At 43.1% G+C, this 19,314-nt stretch overlaps 1 protein-coding gene across 1 annotated transcript in view; it reads right to left on the reverse strand.

The window, feature by feature from the left end:
- The window catches only part of GPM6A (glycoprotein M6A), a 175,468-nt gene that overhangs the window by 110,411 nt on the left and 45,743 nt on the right, over positions 1-19,314 (reverse strand). The window lies entirely within an intron of this gene.

Raw genomic sequence — 19,314 nt, forward strand, 5'->3', positions numbered from 1 at the left:
ATCCGTATTTTATGAAACCTTCCTGTTTCTGTTTCTCCAATTCTATCATCTGAGAGCAATAATGTTTCGTTATGAAGAACATTTAACAAATATACATAAGGTATTAAATCTGACACAGAGAACAGGCAGCATCTTACTCTATTGCCTTATGTACTCTGTCCTAGGGAAAATTGATTATAGCTTCAGTGGACTGCCATAGTAGTACAGCAAGAAGCATCCACCTATCTAGGTGCTTTAGCGAATATAAGCCATGGGTGTCCACAGGAGGAGGGGGCAGTACTCCCCCCCCCCCTTGGATGAACAATGGGTTCATATCCATAGCTTTTCTTTTCTATTTTTAAAGTAAGTTTCTAGTTTTTTAGAACCTGAGTTAAGAAGCAACATGTGCATGTACTAATTCTGCCTTTTGTGTGGTGATAAACTAACCAGCTTACCATTTCAGTGTTTAACATTCCTCCCATCCTCCAGAAATAAATAAATAAATTATGTGGATGCCCACCACAATATCAACATTAAATTCAATACTGAACAAGTAACTGATTTTAGCTTTTTACAAACCAATGTACAAGCATAGCCATCTGCCTCCAAATCACTGTTAACCTGCAGAATGGCAGAACCAACGATTATTCATGATGCAGCAGAACCCTTTGCACTATAAATAGCTGAAGAAGCCACCCAAAAAGGCACAATCATGCACCACCATGGGGCCACAGCGAGGGAAACATGTGGCATGAATGTCTCTGCCTTGCTTATCATGTAAAAAATGTTTCCTAACCATGTTGTCCTATTAATGTTTACTCCGAAGTAAGTTCCATTGTATTGAATGGGGTTCACCCTTTTGCTAACACCTTTAGAATTTCAACCCAAGTCAATAAAGTGACTTATGCTCAAAGTGAACTCACTGAAATAAATGACCATCAGTAACTTGTCCATTGCTTGCAATGGGTCTACACTGAGTATGACTTAGTTGGGTGGCATCCTGTGACTTCACATATCATGTGGAAACCAAACAGAACCAATCATCCGATGAGTTTCTAAATGTATTCTGCATGAGCTGGAATCTGTTGCAAATAAAAAGCCCTGCAAACAGAAAGCACACAGACAAACTACTCTGTGAAGTAAAGGAATGGTCTTTACATGTTCCATTCCTATTCTGTCTGAATCTCCTGAACAGTAGCTATGAGCTATTGAGCCATCTAGAACCTGTATTCTGCACGTAATACTCCAAAGTTTGGACTCCTGGTCCCCTAATTTAGGGTAAGTAGGCCATCTAGTTTACTTAGTCTTAACACCAGCCATGGACACCACTAACCCAGGATACAGGCAGCCCCCCCCCCATTTGAAACCCATTGGAAAAGCCTGTGAACACCCAATTCTGCCCCCGTTCCACCCCACTCCAGCCCCACTGTACCCTTTCAGTGACATTTCAGTGGTGTCTTTGTGATGTTTCTGGGTCACTTCCAGGTTCAGTGTGATGCATATATGCGCGGTCATGCATACTGAACAGGTGTAAATGGGGGGCTGCCTGTACAATCGTTAGCTGTATAAAAAGGTAAAGGTAAAGGACCCCTGACAGTTAAGTCCAGTCACAGACAACTCTGGGGTTGCGGCACTCATCTCGCTTTACTGGCCAAGGGAGCCGACGTTTGTCCGCAGACAATTTTTCCGGGTCATGTGCCCAGTATGACTAAGCCGCTTCTGGCAAAACCAGAGCAGCGCACAGAAACGCCATTTACCTTCCCACCGGAGCGGTACCTATTTATCTACTTGCACTTTGACATGCTTTTGAACTGCTAGGTTGGCAGGAGGTGGGACCGAGCAACAGGAACTCACCCCGTCGAAGAGATTTGAACTGCCGACCTTCTGATTGGCAAGCCCTAGGCTCAGTGGTTTAGACCACAGCGCCACCCGCGTCCCGATTAGCTGTATAAAATACCGTATTTTTCGCTCTATAACACGCAGTTTTTTCCTCCTGGAAAGTAAGGGGAAATGTCTGTGCGTGTTATGGAGCGAATGCCTGTAGATGGCAGGGGAATCCGCTGCAGTTGTGAGCAGTCCGTGGCTCTCTTTGAAACTGCAAAGCGGGTGTAAGCGGCTCCTGTCAGCGAGCCGAGCCGGGGAGGAGGGAGAGAAGCAGATCGGGGTTGGATCGGGGTTGGTTGCATAAAAAAAAACCCGTGCTCTATGTCCCTCTCTCTTCTCCAGTGAGCTGCTAAGTAGCAGCAAAGCTTTTCAGCCAGCCTAGCCGGGAGGAGGGAGAGAAGCAGATCGGGGTTGGATCGGGGTTGGTTGCATAAAAAAAAACCCGTGCTCTATGTCCCTCTCTCTTCTCCAGTGAGCTGCTAAGTAGCAGCAAAGCTTTTCAGCCAGCCTAGCCGGGAGGAGGGAGAGAAGCAGATCGGGGTTGGATCGGGGTTGGTTGCTTTAAAACAACCCCGTGCTCTATGTCCCTGCCTGCAGTTTTTTGCTGTCCGATTTTGGATCAGCCACTGTAGGGGCTGTGTGTGTGTGTGTGTGTGTGCTTGAGCTATCGTTCTCCTCCTCCTCCTTCCTGTTCACTCTCCCAGCGCCCCTGCGCTCTCCTGCGACTTTAGGATTGATACTGTGTGTGTGTGTGAGAGAGAGAGGGGGGGGTCGTTCTCCTTCTCTTGCTTCCCACTCCCAGTGCCCCTGCCTCTCCTGCGACTTTAGGATTGATACTGTGTGTGTGTGTGAGAGAGAGAGAGAGAGGGGGGGGATCGTTCTCCTTCTCTTGCTTCCCACTCCCAGTGCCCCTGCCTCTCCTGCGACTTTAGGATTGGTGTCTGTGTGTGTGAGAGGGGGGGGGTCGTTCTCCTTCTCTTGCTTCCCACTCCCAGTGCCCCTGCCTCTCCTGCGACTTTAGGATTGGTGTCTGTGTGTGAGAGAGAGGGGGGGGGATTGTTCTCCTTCTCTTGCTTCCCACTCCCAGTGCCCCTGCCTCTCCTGCGACTTTAGGATTGGTGTCTGTGTGTGTGAGAGAGGGGGGGATCGTTCTCCTTCTCTTGCTTCCCACTCCCAGTGCCCCTGCCTCTCCTGCGACTTTAGGATTGGTGTCTGTGTGTGTGAGAGAGGGGGGGGGTCGTTCTCCTTCTCTTGCTTCCCACTCCCAGTGCCCCTGCCTCTCCTGCGACTTTAGGATTGGTGTCTGTGTGTGTGAGAGAGGGGGGGGTCGTTCTCCTTCTCTTGCTTCCCACTCCCAGTGCCCCTGCCTCTCCTGCGACTTTAGGATTGGTGTCTGTTTGTGTGAGAGAGGGGGGGGATCGTTCTCCTTCTCTTGCTTCCCACTCCCAGTGCCCCTGCCTCTCCTGCGACTTTAGGATTGGTGTCTGTGTGTGTGAGAGAGGGGGGGGGATCGTTCTCCTTCTCTTGCTTCCCACTCCCAGTGCCCCTGCCTCTCCTGCGACTTTAGGATTGGTGTCTGTGTGTGAGAGAGAGGGGGGGGTCGTTCTCCTTCTCTTGCTTCCCACTCCCAGTGCCCCTGCCTCTCCTGCGACTTTAGGATTGGTGTCTGTGTGTGTGAGAGAGGGGGGGGGGTCGTTCTCCTTCTCTTGCTTCCCACTCCCAGTGCCCCTGCCTCTCCTGCGACTTTAGGATTGGTGTCTGTGTGTGTGAGAGAGGGGGGGGATCGTTCTCCTTCTCTTGCTTCCCACTCCCAGTGCCCCTGCCTCTCCTGCGACTTTAGGATTGGTGTCTGTGTGTGTGAGAGAGGGGGGGGATCGTTCTCCTTCTCTTGCTTCCCACTCCCAGTGCCCCTGCCTCTCCTGCGACTTTAGGATTGGTGTCTGTGTGTGTGAGAGAGGGGGGGGTCGTTCTCCTTCTCTTGCTTCCCACTCCCAGTGCCCCTGCCTCTCCTGCGACTTTAGGATTGGTGTCTGTGTGTGTGAGAGAGGGGGGGGTCGTTCTCCTTCTCTTGCTTCCCACTCCCAGTGCCCCTGCCTCTCCTGCGACTTTAGGATTGGTGTCTGTGTGTGAGAGAGAGGGGGGGGATCGTTCTCCTTCTCTTGCTTCCCACTCCCAGTGCCCCTGCCTCTCCTGCGACTTTAGGATTGGTGTCTGTGTGTGTGAGAGAGGGGGGGGATCGTTCTCCTTCTCTTGCTTCCCACTCCCAGTGCCCCTGCCTCTCCTGCGACTTTAGGATTGCTGTCTGTGTGTGTGAGAGAGGGGGGGGTCGTTCTCCTTCTCTTGCTTCCCACTCCCAGTGCCCCTGCCTCTCCTGCGACTTTAGGATTGGTGTCTGTGTGTGTGAGAGAGGGGGGGGTCGTTCTCCTTCTCTTGCTTCCCACTCCCAGTGCCCCTGCCTCTCCTGCGACTTTAGGATTGCTGTCTGTGTGTGTGAGAGAGGGGGGGTCGTTCTCCTTCTCTTGCTTCCCACTCCCAGTGCCCCTGCCTCTCCTGCGACTTTAGGATTGGTGTCTGTGTGTGTGAGAGAGGGGGGGGATCGTTCTCCTTCTCTTGCTTCCCACTCCCAGTGCCCCTGCCTCTCCTGCGACTTTAGGATTGGTGTCTGTGTGTGTGAGAGAGGGGGGGGATCGTTCTCCTCCTGCTGCTTCCTGTTCACTCCCCCAGCGCCCCTGCGACTTTAGGGGACTTTAGCATGGATCCACATGGATCCTCAGGATTTTTGCATTGGGCTACGCCAAACTCACCGTCAGATCACATGTCTGTGGCCACAGCATGAACCACAAAAATCATACATCCACTGTTTTGTTTAGAATATTTTTTTCTTGTTTTCCTCCTCTAAAAACTACGTGCGTGTTATGGTCTGGTGCGTGTTATAGAGCGAAAAATACGGTACTTCAAAAGATATGTGGGATGATTCTGAAATTCTCTTCTGCTTTACTTCTGCTTTGGCAGTGAAGAAACCATGGAACCTATGAGCATACAACCGTACACCTGCTTTTCGTAGGCATAACAGGCTCAAGAGTAAACCAACACGCACTATGGTTCATTAGTGGCTATTACTCAAGAGAAACAGATATGCAGCTACATACGTATCAGTTTTCCCTGGGTAATAGTCATTAAATGAACCATGAAGATGACTCACTCTCATAACCCACTTATAGGATTGAACTTTTTAATTCTTCACTAATCGTTCGAAAATCCACATGAGTGTGTAAGCATTTTTTACCTTTGATATTTCTTTTAAACCTTCTTTTAAGGTTTAAATAAAGAATCTGCTTGCTCATTTCACCAAATATTTGAGCAAGCGAGCTACACAGTCCAGCTAGCAATCTTGATGTGCATGGTAAAAAGGTCCCAATACAGGTTCTGGCATTGCTCAACTGATAAAGAGTTGGGCACTGAGCTAGGAGACCTAAGTTGAAGTCCGAGTGGAGTCAGAGAGCTGAAAATAGTGCCAATATATTTCACATCTTGCAATCAATGTGCCCCTTTGATTTCAGATAGTACATGGTTAAAGGTAAAGGGACCCCTGACCATAAGGTCCAGTTGTGGCCGACTCTGGGGTTGCGGCGCTCATCTCGCTTTATTGGCCGAGGGAGCCGGTGTACAGCTTCCGGGTCATGTGGCCAGCATGACTAAGCTGCTTCTGACAAACCAGAGCAGTGCACAGAAATGCCGTTTACTGTCAGAGCGGTACCTATTTATCTACTTGCACTTTGAGGTGCTTTCAAACTGCTAGGCTGGCAGGAGCAGGGACTGAGCAACGGGAGCTCACCCCATCGCGGGGATAAGAACTGCCGACCTTCTGATCGGCAAGCCCTAGGCTCTGTGGTTTAGAGCACAGCGCCACCCATGTCCCTTATACATGGGTACATGGCTAGGTGAGTCTAAAAAGCCCTATGAAGGAGGCTTAGTTTGGTTGGAATCAAGGATACACTTCCAGAGTTATTGCTAAATACATTATTCCTGGTAAATGATCCACCATAGCCACTAGAGAGCTGTGAAAATTTGTGACCTGGGCTTTTGAGACTCATCTACCCATGTACTATCTGAAACCAAAGGGGCGCATTGGTTGCCAGGTGGGATTCCCCGCCCCAGCTTTTCTACCCCACTATCCTACTTCATGTGGTCTTGGACTATCACTGCCTTTAATAACTGTGTTTATTAACCATTATTATGTTAATTATTAATTAAACTCAATGTGAAGTGCTTTATGTTTTTTTTTAAAGTAAACAGTCGTATGCAGTGTAAATTGATGAGGAGTGGGAGGCAAGAGCAGCAGATAGTTTTTCATCTGCATATTTTCATGTGGACTTACAGAAAATGACAGTGTTGCTGGTGAACCACTAAAAAGACCAAAAAGAAGAAGCAATAGCCGGTGTGTGAGAATGTGGTTTGGAGAGATGTTAACCTGTCTGTCATGTTTACTGTCGGTGCTGCAACTTACAACAAATCAAATGATTTCTCTTTCCAGTTCAAATGCTACTCTGAGCAGCCTAAGGTTTGCAAGGGCAATTTCAAAGACTTTTGGAACTACCAACTTTACACCACCTGTCAATCCGGCCAAGGTCTGAAATTACACAACCACATTTCAAGTGTATTACAGCAGTGCGCATGATCTGAAGAGGCTGCCCAGCTCTGGAAACCGCCCAGCACTAGATAAAAGAAGAATGCTGAACTGGAAGTATGGAAACTGTAGTGCTACAAAAGAACTTGGTATAATTCAAGTTTCCTACCAAGTCTTTCATATTTATGAAGTATGAAAGGACGGGGAGGGGGTTTCCCAACCATATGTGTTGGGAGTCTATGTATCAATTACATTATGCATCAGGTGAGACAAGACATCTGGAAACTATTAACTCCACATATATTAGACCTGGGGTGCCAACCTGAATAAAATATTGGGGGCCCAGGTAAGCCCTGCCCCACATAATCAATCACATGACATGGCACACACATACACCATTTGAATGACAACACCCGTCAACTGGGGAGGGCAGCCCCTTCAAATATTTTAGGGGTGGCGAAGGAACCTCAGCCCCCAGGAGTTGACTCCTATCTAAGTATTAGACTGCTGCATAGCTGTAAATAAAAGGCAACATCCTTCGGGTAGTGGGTGTTTAACCTCAATCTGAAATGCATCACCTAAGAAAATCTCAGTGCTTTGGCTAAACTGATAACAGTAACAAAAGTTAGGCAGGCTCCTATTTAGAGACAAGAGGGGGATGGAGATGCTGAAAAACTTGGCCCATTCAGTGTTCAATTATTTAGTTCACTGAACTTTCCAATATAGCCTAATTCTTTTCTGAACGGAGCTGCAACCATTTCATCTTTATCCAAGCACTGATCCCAGCCAGATAGTGTGCAGAGCAATCAGCCATGTTAGCAGGCTTGATGAAACAGTGTCACGGAATTGACACACTGACACAGTAATCTGCAATCAGAGTGGAAAGAACTTGCTATCATGTGCTAATTCTGTTTGTACATACTAACATTCTGACTAAAGTTCGTGTAACAAGTCAAACTAGTTTTCCCTTCTTTGTCATGAAGGGGGAGTTCATGATCCTTTCATTACTTTTTATTAAAAATAAAATAAAGTAAAATAAAAAATTCCTTCCAGTAGCACCTTAGAGACCAACTAAGTTAGTTATTGGTATGAGCTTTTGTGTGCATGCACACTTCTTCAGATACTTTTTCTTTTTACTTTTTATTACTTCACCATAAGTAAACCTTCAAAGACATATATACATCTATGCTCCCGTTTAAATCTGATGGCATTATTTTCATTTTGGCATACCAAGGAACAAAAAGAGCCAAAGCTCATTTCCAGGAGTTCCTGCAAGGGTTGTTGGATTGTTTGAACGACAAAAAAAGTTATCACTTATTAAGCCTAGTGGAACTGCCCATCTCCTCTCTCCATGGTCACCATAATACAATGTCCAAAATTGCTGCTGTTTACTAAAGCTCCACAGTCAACTGACTTCTCATGTGAAATGACTTGCATTCTCCTTCCTCTACTCAACTGTTTTGCTCTACTATACCCACAAGGTGTTTTCAAATAATAAAACAACACAAAATCTAAAAAAACAGTTCAAAGAAAAAAGCCGATGCCACATACAGCTTTTTAAAAAAGTAACAGATTAAGACTCTGTTACTTCTCCATTGCTGAATTTTGTTGTGGTTTAGCCGTTTAGTCGTGTCCAACTCTTCATGACCCCATGGACCAGAGCATGCCATGCACTCCTGTCTTCCACTGCCTCCCCCAGTTTAGTCAAACTCATGTTAGTAGCTTCGAGAACACTGTCCAACCATCTCGTCCTGTTGCCCCCTTCTCCTTGTGCCCTCCATCTTTCCCAACATCAGGGTCTTTTCCAGGGAGTTTCTCTTCTCATGAGGTGGCCAAAATATTGGAGCCTCAGCTTCACGATCTGTCCTTCCAGTGAGCACTCAGGGCTGATTTCCTTAAGAATGGATAGGTTTGATCTTCTTGCAGTCCATGGGACTCTCAAGAGTCTCCTCCAGCACCAAAATTCAAAAGCATCAATTCTTTGGCGATCAGCCTTCTTTATGGTCCAGCTCTCACTTCCATACATCACTACTGGGAAAACCATGGCTTTGACTATACAGACCTTTGTTGGCAAGGTGATGTCTCTGCTTTTTAAGATGCTGTCTAGGTTTGTCATTGCTTTGCTCCCAAGAAGCAGGCACCTTTTAATTTTGTGACTGCTGTCACCATGTGCAGTGATCATGGAGCCCAAGAAAGTAAAACCTCTCACTGCCTCCATTTCTTCCCTTTTTATTTGCCAGGAGGTGATGGGACCAGTGGCCATGATCTTCCTTTTTTGATGTTGAGCTTCAGACCATATTTTGTACTTTCCTCTTTCACCCTCATTAAGAGGTTCTTTAATTCCTCCTCACTTTCTGCCACCAAAGTTGCGTCATCTGCATATCTGAGGTTGTTGCTATTTCTTCCAGCAATCTTAATTCCTTTGCTGCACAAAGTAAGCTACTCTCACTAGAAAAGGGGCAGCTTGCCTGCTTCTTGAAGACCAGCGATGAGCTAAGCAGTGTGAACTTCACAGAGAAAAGCATTCAACATCTGAGGAGTTAATCCAGTCAATCCAGAGCCAGTGTGTTTAGACTGGCCTTTGGGTTCAGAAAACCAAACTAAGATCTGGGTTTCCCTAAGATGTACCTTTGCTGTAGTAAACAGTAGAAATTTTATATTTCTAATTAAAGCACTGGTATTCCCAGAATAAATGCAGAATCATTTCCAAATTATGTGCAAGAAATCACAGAGGGAAACTGTTCAATACATTTATATGCTGCACTCATTTTCTGCTCTACTGGAGGCAATAAGGATCCACCCTATTAAACTGTCCACTACAGACTGCAAAGTCTCTTGTGTTTTGTCTCCCAAAAGGTTCAGGGGCAGCACAGATTTCTCTCCTCTTTGGGTCTGAGTCTAGAAACCACATCAGTTGCACTGTGAATATAATTCTTTATTGGCCTTACCCTTCCTTGTTGGCTCATCCATCCAAATGGAATTCATCCCATCTTTTCACCAGGGGACAAGAAAACATTTTAAAATGAGCACAAAAGAGGAAGCTAAAGGCAACAGGGTATAAAGATCACTGCACAAAAGGCTTCTGCCTGAGCTGCTCCCAGGAGGGCTAAGAAGATTTACAAACCAACACAGTCCATAAATGTTAAACAATTTTGAAAGTCAGCATTAGCTGATTGTGATTACAAATCCTTAGTTGTAGAGAAGTTGTAAAAATCAAGCTGTATTCATAGCAATTTACCACCAGTTATTTTATACATTCTGGTACTGCTGAAAGGACAGTTTATCTCTGTCTGTGAACTGGTCTGCTAATGACAAATGAAAGATGCACGGAAATGCAGTACTGGCTCTATTCTCTCAGAATGTAAATTAATTCACTCGAAAAGGAGGGGTGTGCATATTATTGAGGTCTGTATCCTGGCCTATCACTTCGCACTTCAGCTGAAATTGTACATAATAAAGCTAGATATCCAAATTTGATGAAAATGACAACTGTTCATTATTAGGAGATTTAACCTTACAAAGCATTCCACTAAAACGAAAACCAAAAAGGTTTTAAGATCTGTGAATGAAATGGAGCCTCAGATGAACTGAGTTAAGGAAAAATCACACTGATCAGATCTGCACATCATGGTAAGCCAACGCTCGCCTTGCATATGCCAACTGCACCCACTTTGGGCTAGTGCGTGAAATAAATAAGTCATGAAACCGATCTAAATGATACATCCAAACCGAGGTTCATGCTTTGTTTCACTCAAACAAGCCATGAGTGGGTAATCCAGGAACAGACATTGACTTGTCATTATGATGTTTCTCCCCCTATTAGTGCATTTGCAGAAAAGCATTGTCTATGATTTACCAGGCCAGCAAACTGGGCAACTAAATGCAGCATGGGAATGTACAAAACTTCTTCATCTAAAGTTTAGAAAGACGGAGATCTAAAAGCTGTAATTCAAAGTGACCACATTATCAGAGAATACAAAAGAGCAGTTTATCAATATAATTCATAGGAAACTGTAACACATTTTTTAAAAAGTGTTTGTTCCTTAGTATCTTTGAATGAAGCAAAATGGTTTACAATAACCTAATAGCAACATCATTCATAAGTTTGGAGGCACTGAATGTGAAAAGAGGCCAAGAATTACCATAGTACATTTTGGGAGGTATCCAAGCTCTGTTCCCTTTATAAACTCAAATTAGAAATCTCTTAGTACAATGTGATTAGAAGATCGTCTTAATCTGCAAAACCAAATGGATATCAGAACAGTTTTCGAATGGCAAAATCTCCTAGTACACGTGGAGACGTACAACCACAGAAAACAGCTGGTTAAAAGTAGCATTTCCTTGCAACTTGGGCTATCTAAACTGTTGACTTCAGTATAATACCAATTCCATGATAAACTGTAGCATTTTAGATTTTAAAATAGTAACATCTTCCCTTCTTCCTAGCCACCAGCAGTTTACATTAAATTTCATCTGAAACACTGCAGCCCAAATATAGAACTTCCCTTAATCCTTGGATAAACTAATAATGTTAAAAGCCTACGTTTGCTCAGATTTATAATAAAGCTTTCTTAGACACACTAAATAAATGTAGAAAGCAATACAAGCCTGCATTCAAAAGGCATGGTATTAAATAAATCAAATTTGGTATCTACAATCCAAGAAGGATTTGTGGTAACAACACCTGTGTGACTAGTTTAGGGACATGGAGTGGGCCATTCCAGATAAGCCAACATAGCTACAAAATCCTCTTCTAGAGGTCAATGTAAGGTGAACCCTCCCCACACAATTTAGCCAACCAATTGTGAAAATGCAAGATAAAAGACCTCCTTTGTTCCTAGTGAAGTCAAGATGCACCAAGTATTAAAACATTTCAGCATCCCCTGAAAAGCATCCCCTCTTTGCAGGTGTTATTTCCCCAGGAAGCACTCAAAGGAGTATTAAAGTTTTCACAGAGAAGAGAGGATTCATCTCCATTGCCTTAGCAACTGAGCTGACACTCCCTGTTTTGCTATGCTAGGCAAAAAGGAAGCATCACCCTGATGCTTCTTGGAAGGGCATCAGAATGTAGATCTGAATGTGGATTTTGTAATGGAATCCCTGGCTGGGTGGGTTCACATAGTAAAAAAGAAACAAGATTCCCCCCCCCTTTTTTTTTTTTAAGCAAAGCAGCAGATCGTTAGTAAGAAAGAGAAAAGTGCCACTTGAAAGCACACTCAAAAGTGTTCTAGGCAAAAGAATAATGGCACAACTCTAGTTAATACATATCACTTACCAAAGGTTTACATAAATATATATCAGTATTATATGCATGTACATATGGATACATAACAAAAGTATGCTTAACATACAATTCTAAGAGAAAGGCCTCTTGAACATGATTGCTGTCAAGTCTGAGGCTGTAGAACTTGCATGGCTTCCTGGTACTCTAGAAAGCTGCAGGTGATGAATCAATATGGCTAGAGCACAAGCTACATAAATCTCAAGGTAAATCCAACTGAACATAGGTGAAAGCAGATTACTGCACCTATGACATGGCAGTGACTCCAGTGAATCAGAACTACTCTTTGCTTCTGTTGCACCATCTAGTAGCCATCCAGCAGAGCATTTCCAGGTGACAAAGAGGCTTTTGAAATTTGGCTAGGAGGAGGAATGATGAACCTACTGGAGACAAGTTTGCCAGGCACGTTTAGATACCCTCAGGGCTAGTCCTGTAGAAGAGGTAGAAGAGTCCAGAGCACCATTGGGTCCCTTTCAATTATTGCATCCTCAGGATGCAGACTAGTCGTTTCAAGGAGTTTAGCCCTTTATATGCATTATCAGTCCTTGCCCCTTGTGTGCCCCATGGGCAAGATCTCCTTCTCCCATGTTCCTGGTGATTCCCAACAGGCAGACAGCAAGGTAAATATGGCTGTACCCACCTGGTGCCTAAACTCATATTGGATGGCCATGGACTCATCATATGTTCTAAGATAAACAGAACGCTCTTGGCTCTTCAAGAAGCTAAGAGCACAGGGAGAGCAGGCCAAATGTCCAGGATCCTGTGTTTACAGTGTCCAACCAAATGCCTGTTGCCAGGGGCGACCTCCTGCTCCCACCACCATGATGCCCCACCCTCCACTTCCACACCCACTTCTGCTACCAGAACTCCCGGGTTTTTGATGAACCCTGCGAGAGCTGGGCCATTTCTCTTAACATTGCCACTTGGCTTCTCCACCTCGGGGTGGGAGATGAGTGGACACCACTGTGCAGTAGAATGCCTCCCCTTCACTGCCAGCGGTAGAAGTGGTGGGGTGGCCCAAGCATGGCCTCTTGCACTTTTACCACCTGAGGCAGGCACTTCACCCCACCTCATGGCCTATGGCAAGCCCACAAGCAGAACCTGAGTGTAACAGCACTCTCTGCACCAGCAATATTCAGCAATGGGTATTCAGAGGCATACTGCCTCAAAACAGGGGTGTCAGAACATAGCCATTGTGACTGGCAGCCATTGATAACTTTATCAATCTTCTTTTTAAACCATCCAAGTTAGAAGCCATCACTGCATCTTGGGGGAACAAAATCTATAGTACAGTGGTACCTCAAGTTAAGTACTTAATTCATTCCAGAGGTCCGTACTTAACCTGAAACTGTACTTAACCTAAAGCACCACTTTAGCTAATGGGGCCTCCTGCTGCTGCCGCGCTGCCGGAGCCCGATTTCTGTTCTTATCCTGAAGCAAAGTTCTTAACCTGAAGCACTATTTCTAGGTTAGCGGAGTGTGTAACCTGAAGTGTATGTAACCTGAACCATATGTAACCCGAGGTACCACTGTATGTGCTGTGTGAAGAAATGCTTCCCCCCCCCTTCTATTTTACATCCTCCAACATTCAGCTTCATTGGATTACAAGTTCTTGCAAGGACAGACAGAGAAAAAGTTTCTCCACCCACCTTCTCCACACCATGAGTAATTTTATACAGTTCTATCATGCCCCATTTGCTATTTATCTAGAGTAAAAAGCCCCAGATGTTGCAGCTTTTTCATCATAGGGAAGTAGCTCCAACCACTTGGTCCCTTTTGGTATGGTGTCAGCAGGCAAGGAAAAGCTGGGATCTTGTCCGCCAACTACTAGGACATAACAGCAGCTAGCAGAGTTTAGGAACCAGACCAAACACTACATTCTCTTGTAACATGATGGAAGCTGTATGCCAATGGTTGGTAAAACCAAATCCAAATGGGTTGGGGCCAATGCTCAATATGGGTGTTGCAAAGGCCACACATTCCACAGATTTTTCATCTGTTGATGAGAGGAGAGGTGGGTCAGATGGGGAGGGCTGGTAAGGTGGATTCAGCTCACAATCCAGAGGGTCCCCACCCTTGATCTAGAGCATAAAGCAAACAAGGGCCTTGGCAGCATCTGGCTAGAAAGTGAAAACCCGGGCCAATATAAAGAGAAATATCAGTCGGCCAAGCCTTTTATTTGTATCCCACCTTTCCAAAGTTAAAACTATGCTCAAGGTGGTTTACAATGTATAAAAAAATACATAACTACAAACCTAAAAGCAGTTATAAATAATAAATGAAATTTCAAAAAGCACACAACCAAATTGAACAATTTCCACATAAATCCAAAATAAAGATACAAAAAATTAGTATCAACAGCAACAATATCTTTCCAACAAAAGCCCCTCACAATGCCCCAACCCAAGACGAATAAATAAGCTGTTAGCATGCATCTGTTTGCATGCATATTTGAAAGCACCTCAAACTGCACATTCCGTACAAAACAGTGTGGTACTGATAGATGGGGTCCTTATTCAGAGGTGCATTTATGTCCACAGTTTGCCATCCTAATAATGCATGCATACAAGATGCAGATCTCCTTCATGGGATCAGGGCGACTGAATGCAGATGTTGCTGAACAAGCATGGCCAACACCCAGGGATGATGCGAGATGTGGCTCCACAACATCTGGTGGGTCAATGTTTCCCCATGCACAAGAACTGCTTCAAGCAGCTTTTCGGAAACTATCATAAGCTGACAATGGTGCTCTCTTCCCTGTTGTTCCTTATCTTTATGTAACCCTGTCTTTCTGCAAAGAAAACATCTTGCTTTCTGGGTTAAGTCCCCCAACCCCCAGCCAGTATGAACAGTAGTCTGGGATGAAGAGAGAGAGCCCAATAAACATCTGAAGGGCTACACGATCTCCACCACCATCACCAATGAGGTGCACAACATAATTTACATTCGACGCCTGGGTCTTTATTTCCAAATATGCAGAATATTTGGGGCTATTATTCAAAATACATCATTGGTAACATATACGAAAGTGACTGTGAAAAATTTGAGAAAGACAAAATGGGAGGAATTAATTAAAACAAAGGGAAAGTTGGGGTGGTGAGGTTAAAAGAGTAGCTGCTGCTGTTCTAACCATTCATTTTCTTCCCTTTCACATTCAAAGCTGGCCACAAAATCAATACAATATTGAACAGACCTCTTTAAAATCTATCCCCTGAATCTCATCCATCTATATACCACCCAACTGTCAGTAACTGTGCTGATAGTCAGATTAAGTACTCCCTCTGGGTGAAGGTAGTTAATTCACGGACTGATGAAATCTTCATGCTTAGGTTTGCAGAAAACTAGATTTGGGGCAAAATAATATCAATTCAGAGGTGGGGGGAGAACTTTAAAAGATTCAGACTCTCCAGAACTAATGGCACCAGCATGTACCTTCCAATCATCACATGCCCATGTTGATGAACAAGCAGAGGGAGCTATTTATCATTTCACGATTGCACCGGACTGGGTGAAGTTTAGATATTAAAAGATTTGTGAATATCTAGAAACTGGCTTTGAAAAGTGGGGGATTTAAAATTAGTTATTCAGTATATTTCCATAATGATTTCCCTCCTCCTGGAGATATTCTCACATTGATTCATATATTTCTTTTAATAGCTTTCAAGACGCCATGTAACCATATAATAGCAAGAGATTATTGTTGTAATAAATAATGTTGTCCTGTGTCTTATTTCTTGCCGCTAGAGACCACAAAGTTTATGCCAACATGGGCTAGAATTTGTTCCTAAGGGCATTATCCACAGCTGTTGAAACAAACGTCATATGACCCTTGTCTGCCCTGATAAGTATCACACTCAGTGTTATTTCTACAGCTTTAAGTGATAAATCTTTAGCTAAACCTAGACAATAAGAACCAATGCAAGAAAATTTCACAGAGATTACCTATCTTTGTAGTTTTCCTTTCCCTGTTGTACGGAAACCCATAAAATGCAAGGTTTCATCCAGTATGCTTTTTCACAGATAAGAGGGCTGCTTCTCCTGTTATATAATTTGTACATACAGATTCATACGCTGTATAGGGAAATATTTATTTCGTAATGTCCAAATGACAGCACTGATCTATTTTTTCCATTCAAACAAACATGTGAGGAAGCAGATGCAGTCTCACTTCCCTTGGCTTGAAGCATGCTTTTTTTTTATATAAAAAAAATGCAACCATACCCAGACAACAGAATACATACAACATAATTCAGGGGTATGGATCAGTAAGTACAAAAAATAATAATAAAGAAAATCTTCTCAGCACTGTAAATGCAACTGCCAGTAAAAGGTGAAAACAATGGTGGTGCAGAAATACCTGTGCGCAATCAAAAGTGAAACCAAGCAGCCTACCTTCTGCAATAATTAGCATTGCAGGCATAATAATAATTAGCATTATAGACTAGGGACAGCTGGCAGTGATAACCCAGGTTTGCAATCTTGCCATGTTGCTGAGTGCACCACCAAGCCTGGATCTCCATAAGGCAGTGGCAGCCAAAAAAATGCTCATCATAAATAGCTGAGAAATCAATGTGAAGGCCTTCGGATTTGCAGTCTGCTTTATCTCTAGAATGGAGTAAATCAATGCAGTGCATGTTGAGTTGCCTTTTAAGACTAAGGTTCCAGCTGCTGCACAATGAAGCACAAAACCTCCTGGCTGAAGTGAGTTTCTGAGGTCACACTACAATCTAAATGCTTTTCCCCAAATGATCATGTTCCAAATGTTGAATTGGTATGGATATTTCTTAAGCTGCATTTATATGTAGGTGTTTTGCAAATTTTATCTGCAATCATACTGTGCCATGTTGCTAGATACTTGCCCTGAGCCAAAGGAACGTGCAAGGTGCTATTTATAAGCACATAATTTATTTTTATTTATTTTAAAGTCCAAGCAGTTTATTTAAAATAGATTACTCATAAAACAGTGATAAAACCAACAAACATTCAAAACAACCCTACATCCTAGGCTTACTGAAACAAAACAAAAAAATGTTCCTAGCAAATGTCACAAACAATACAGTACAATGAAGGTGCCTTCCTGATGCAAATAGGCAGATAGTTTTATGGCAACGGCTTTAGCTCCGTAGTATACAGAGTTGCTCAAGTTCACAGAATGAGTTTCTGGTAGAAATGGAGCATTTAAACCCAAGTCTCCAAAGTCCAACACTTTATGCAATTACACAGTTGAATGGAGTGACTACAACCATTTTCATTATTGCCAGTTTGGTATCTTTTATATCATGTGACAAACACAACAGCTCAATACACAAAAGCACTGTTAAGATGTTGTCCTGTATGTGGTGGGGATGGGGAAACAGAATTACACCAGATGGCAAAACACCTACACACACTTGCTGTAACTTCTGAAAGAGCCTATACGAAGAGTTTCCTGATCACATGGAGGGGGCCTGTTCACATGCAGGTTATGAGTGAGTAGGCTCTTTCACACAGTATGCCAGATACACATGGGGCAAAGCCAATGGCCACAAGCATGCAGAGTCCTATTTCCCCGCTATGTGCATTCTGATGACCATTTAAACAGAGCTTAAATTTTGTGCATCTGAAGAAGAAAAAGAAATAATTTTACTTTCCAAATTTGCATCTACTGAAACACTGCAGTCATGTGTTGGAAATCAGTTTTACCTTGAGTTACAAATGCCTCAGATTACAAACTCCGCTAACCTGGAAGAGTTACCTTGAGTCGAGAACTTTGCCCCAGGATGAGAACGAAAATCGTATGCCAGTGGTGCAGCGGCAGCAAGAGGCCCCATTAGTGAAAGCAAGCCTCTAGTTAAGAACAGTTTCAGGTTAAGAACGGACTTCCAGAGTGAATTAAGTTCATAAGTAGAGGTACCTCGGGTTACAGACGCTTCAGGTTACAGACTCCGCTATCCCAGAAATAGTACCTCAGGTTAAGAACTTTGCTTCAGGATGAGAACAGAAATCATGCCGTGGCAGCGGGAGGCCCCATTAGCTAAAGTGGTACCTCAGGTTAAGAACAGTTTCAGGTTAAGAACGGACCTCTAGAATGAACTAAGTTCTTAACCCAAGGTACCACTGTACTTGATCATCACCCATTAATCATATACTGTGATTCTGTATGTAATATGTTTAAATCTATAAAACAGAGTGTTGTGTGTTTTTTTGTTTGGTTTTTTTTTACGAAATAGCAAGGTCCTGCATAATGAAACATTAAGTGGGTTTAAAAATGAAACACCTGCATGGATGTTCCCAATCAATGTGACTCTTCAGGATGGGATTTTCAATTGTAACTGTTTTGGCTTGAATTTAAAAGTTTGATTTTTTAAAAAAGACACGTCCATAAAATTAGATCATGTTTTTCTTTATCCTAGGGTAAGCATTGTCAAATTATGTTCCTGACACATTAAGATCTAATATGTAATTCCCCAGCCCAACCCCACTCCAATTTTTTTAAGAAACCACCATCAAATCCTAATGGACATCAAATAGAAATAAATAAAAGCTAAAATGAAGAATTCCTATTCTCCTTGAAGTGCAATGATGCTGTCTAAAGTGAACTTACAATGAGAGCCTATAAAAGGCTTATATAAAAAGCAAAGCACAGCAGATCAACCTACTTGAAAATCTCCATTGCCATGACAACAGAAGCACAGCATTAAAGGGCCAGTGAACCTTTACAAAACCTGTTTGTGAAAATGTAGCATCTGCTGTTTTCAGGCATTTTTATATTAAAATAGGACTTCTAATGACATATTATTTTGTTAGATCATTGAGCAAAAAGAGCACACGACACATAGCCTTTTAAAACATTTTTTAAACAAAATCTAGCACATTATGCAGCAACGCAATTCATGTGGTGAACTGAGAAGAAACAGAATTCTACCTACGAACTGGTTAATACACTTATTGTGTGAGGGGGAAATGAGGACTTGAAAATGAGTTATTTTTAAAGCTGTATACCTAAAGACAAAAAACAATATCTGTATACTATTTGTTGCTACTTAACTTACTGAAACATATACATAAGTTATTATTTATGTTGTTGTTGTTGTTATATTAGGTTATTATTATTTATTAATACAGGTACATTACCTATTGTAACATATACATGCTTACATACTGTAAGTAGCTAGCTAGAAAACTAGATTATACATACAACACACACACTAGTTAATGTGTGTGAGAAAGAAAACTTGCAATCCACATACATGTGAAATATTAAACAATTTCCCCAACTGTTCTGCTTTGGTGAATTCATCACCTGTTCTCACTGTTTCTGGTGCTTGGTTTCTGTTGCAAGTGCAATTGCAAGTGTGCATTTTTATATTGGGAGTTGAATTTAGCATCCTGAGAATCACAGCTTTCTAGTACTTATGGATACACAAATTATATATTATCCACACTGCTTCCCCAAACCTATTTAATAAGCCTTTGCAGGTGAATAAGAAGCAAAGCGAGAAGTTGTCCAATGCCACAGAATATATCCCTTGGGCCTTGAACCCAAGTCTCCCATATCACAGTG

The sequence above is a fragment of the Podarcis liolepis genome, assembly GCF_965112155.1.
Source record: "Podarcis liolepis genome assembly, chromosome: 9".
Lineage (NCBI taxonomy): Eukaryota > Metazoa > Chordata > Lepidosauria > Squamata > Lacertidae > Podarcis > Podarcis liolepis.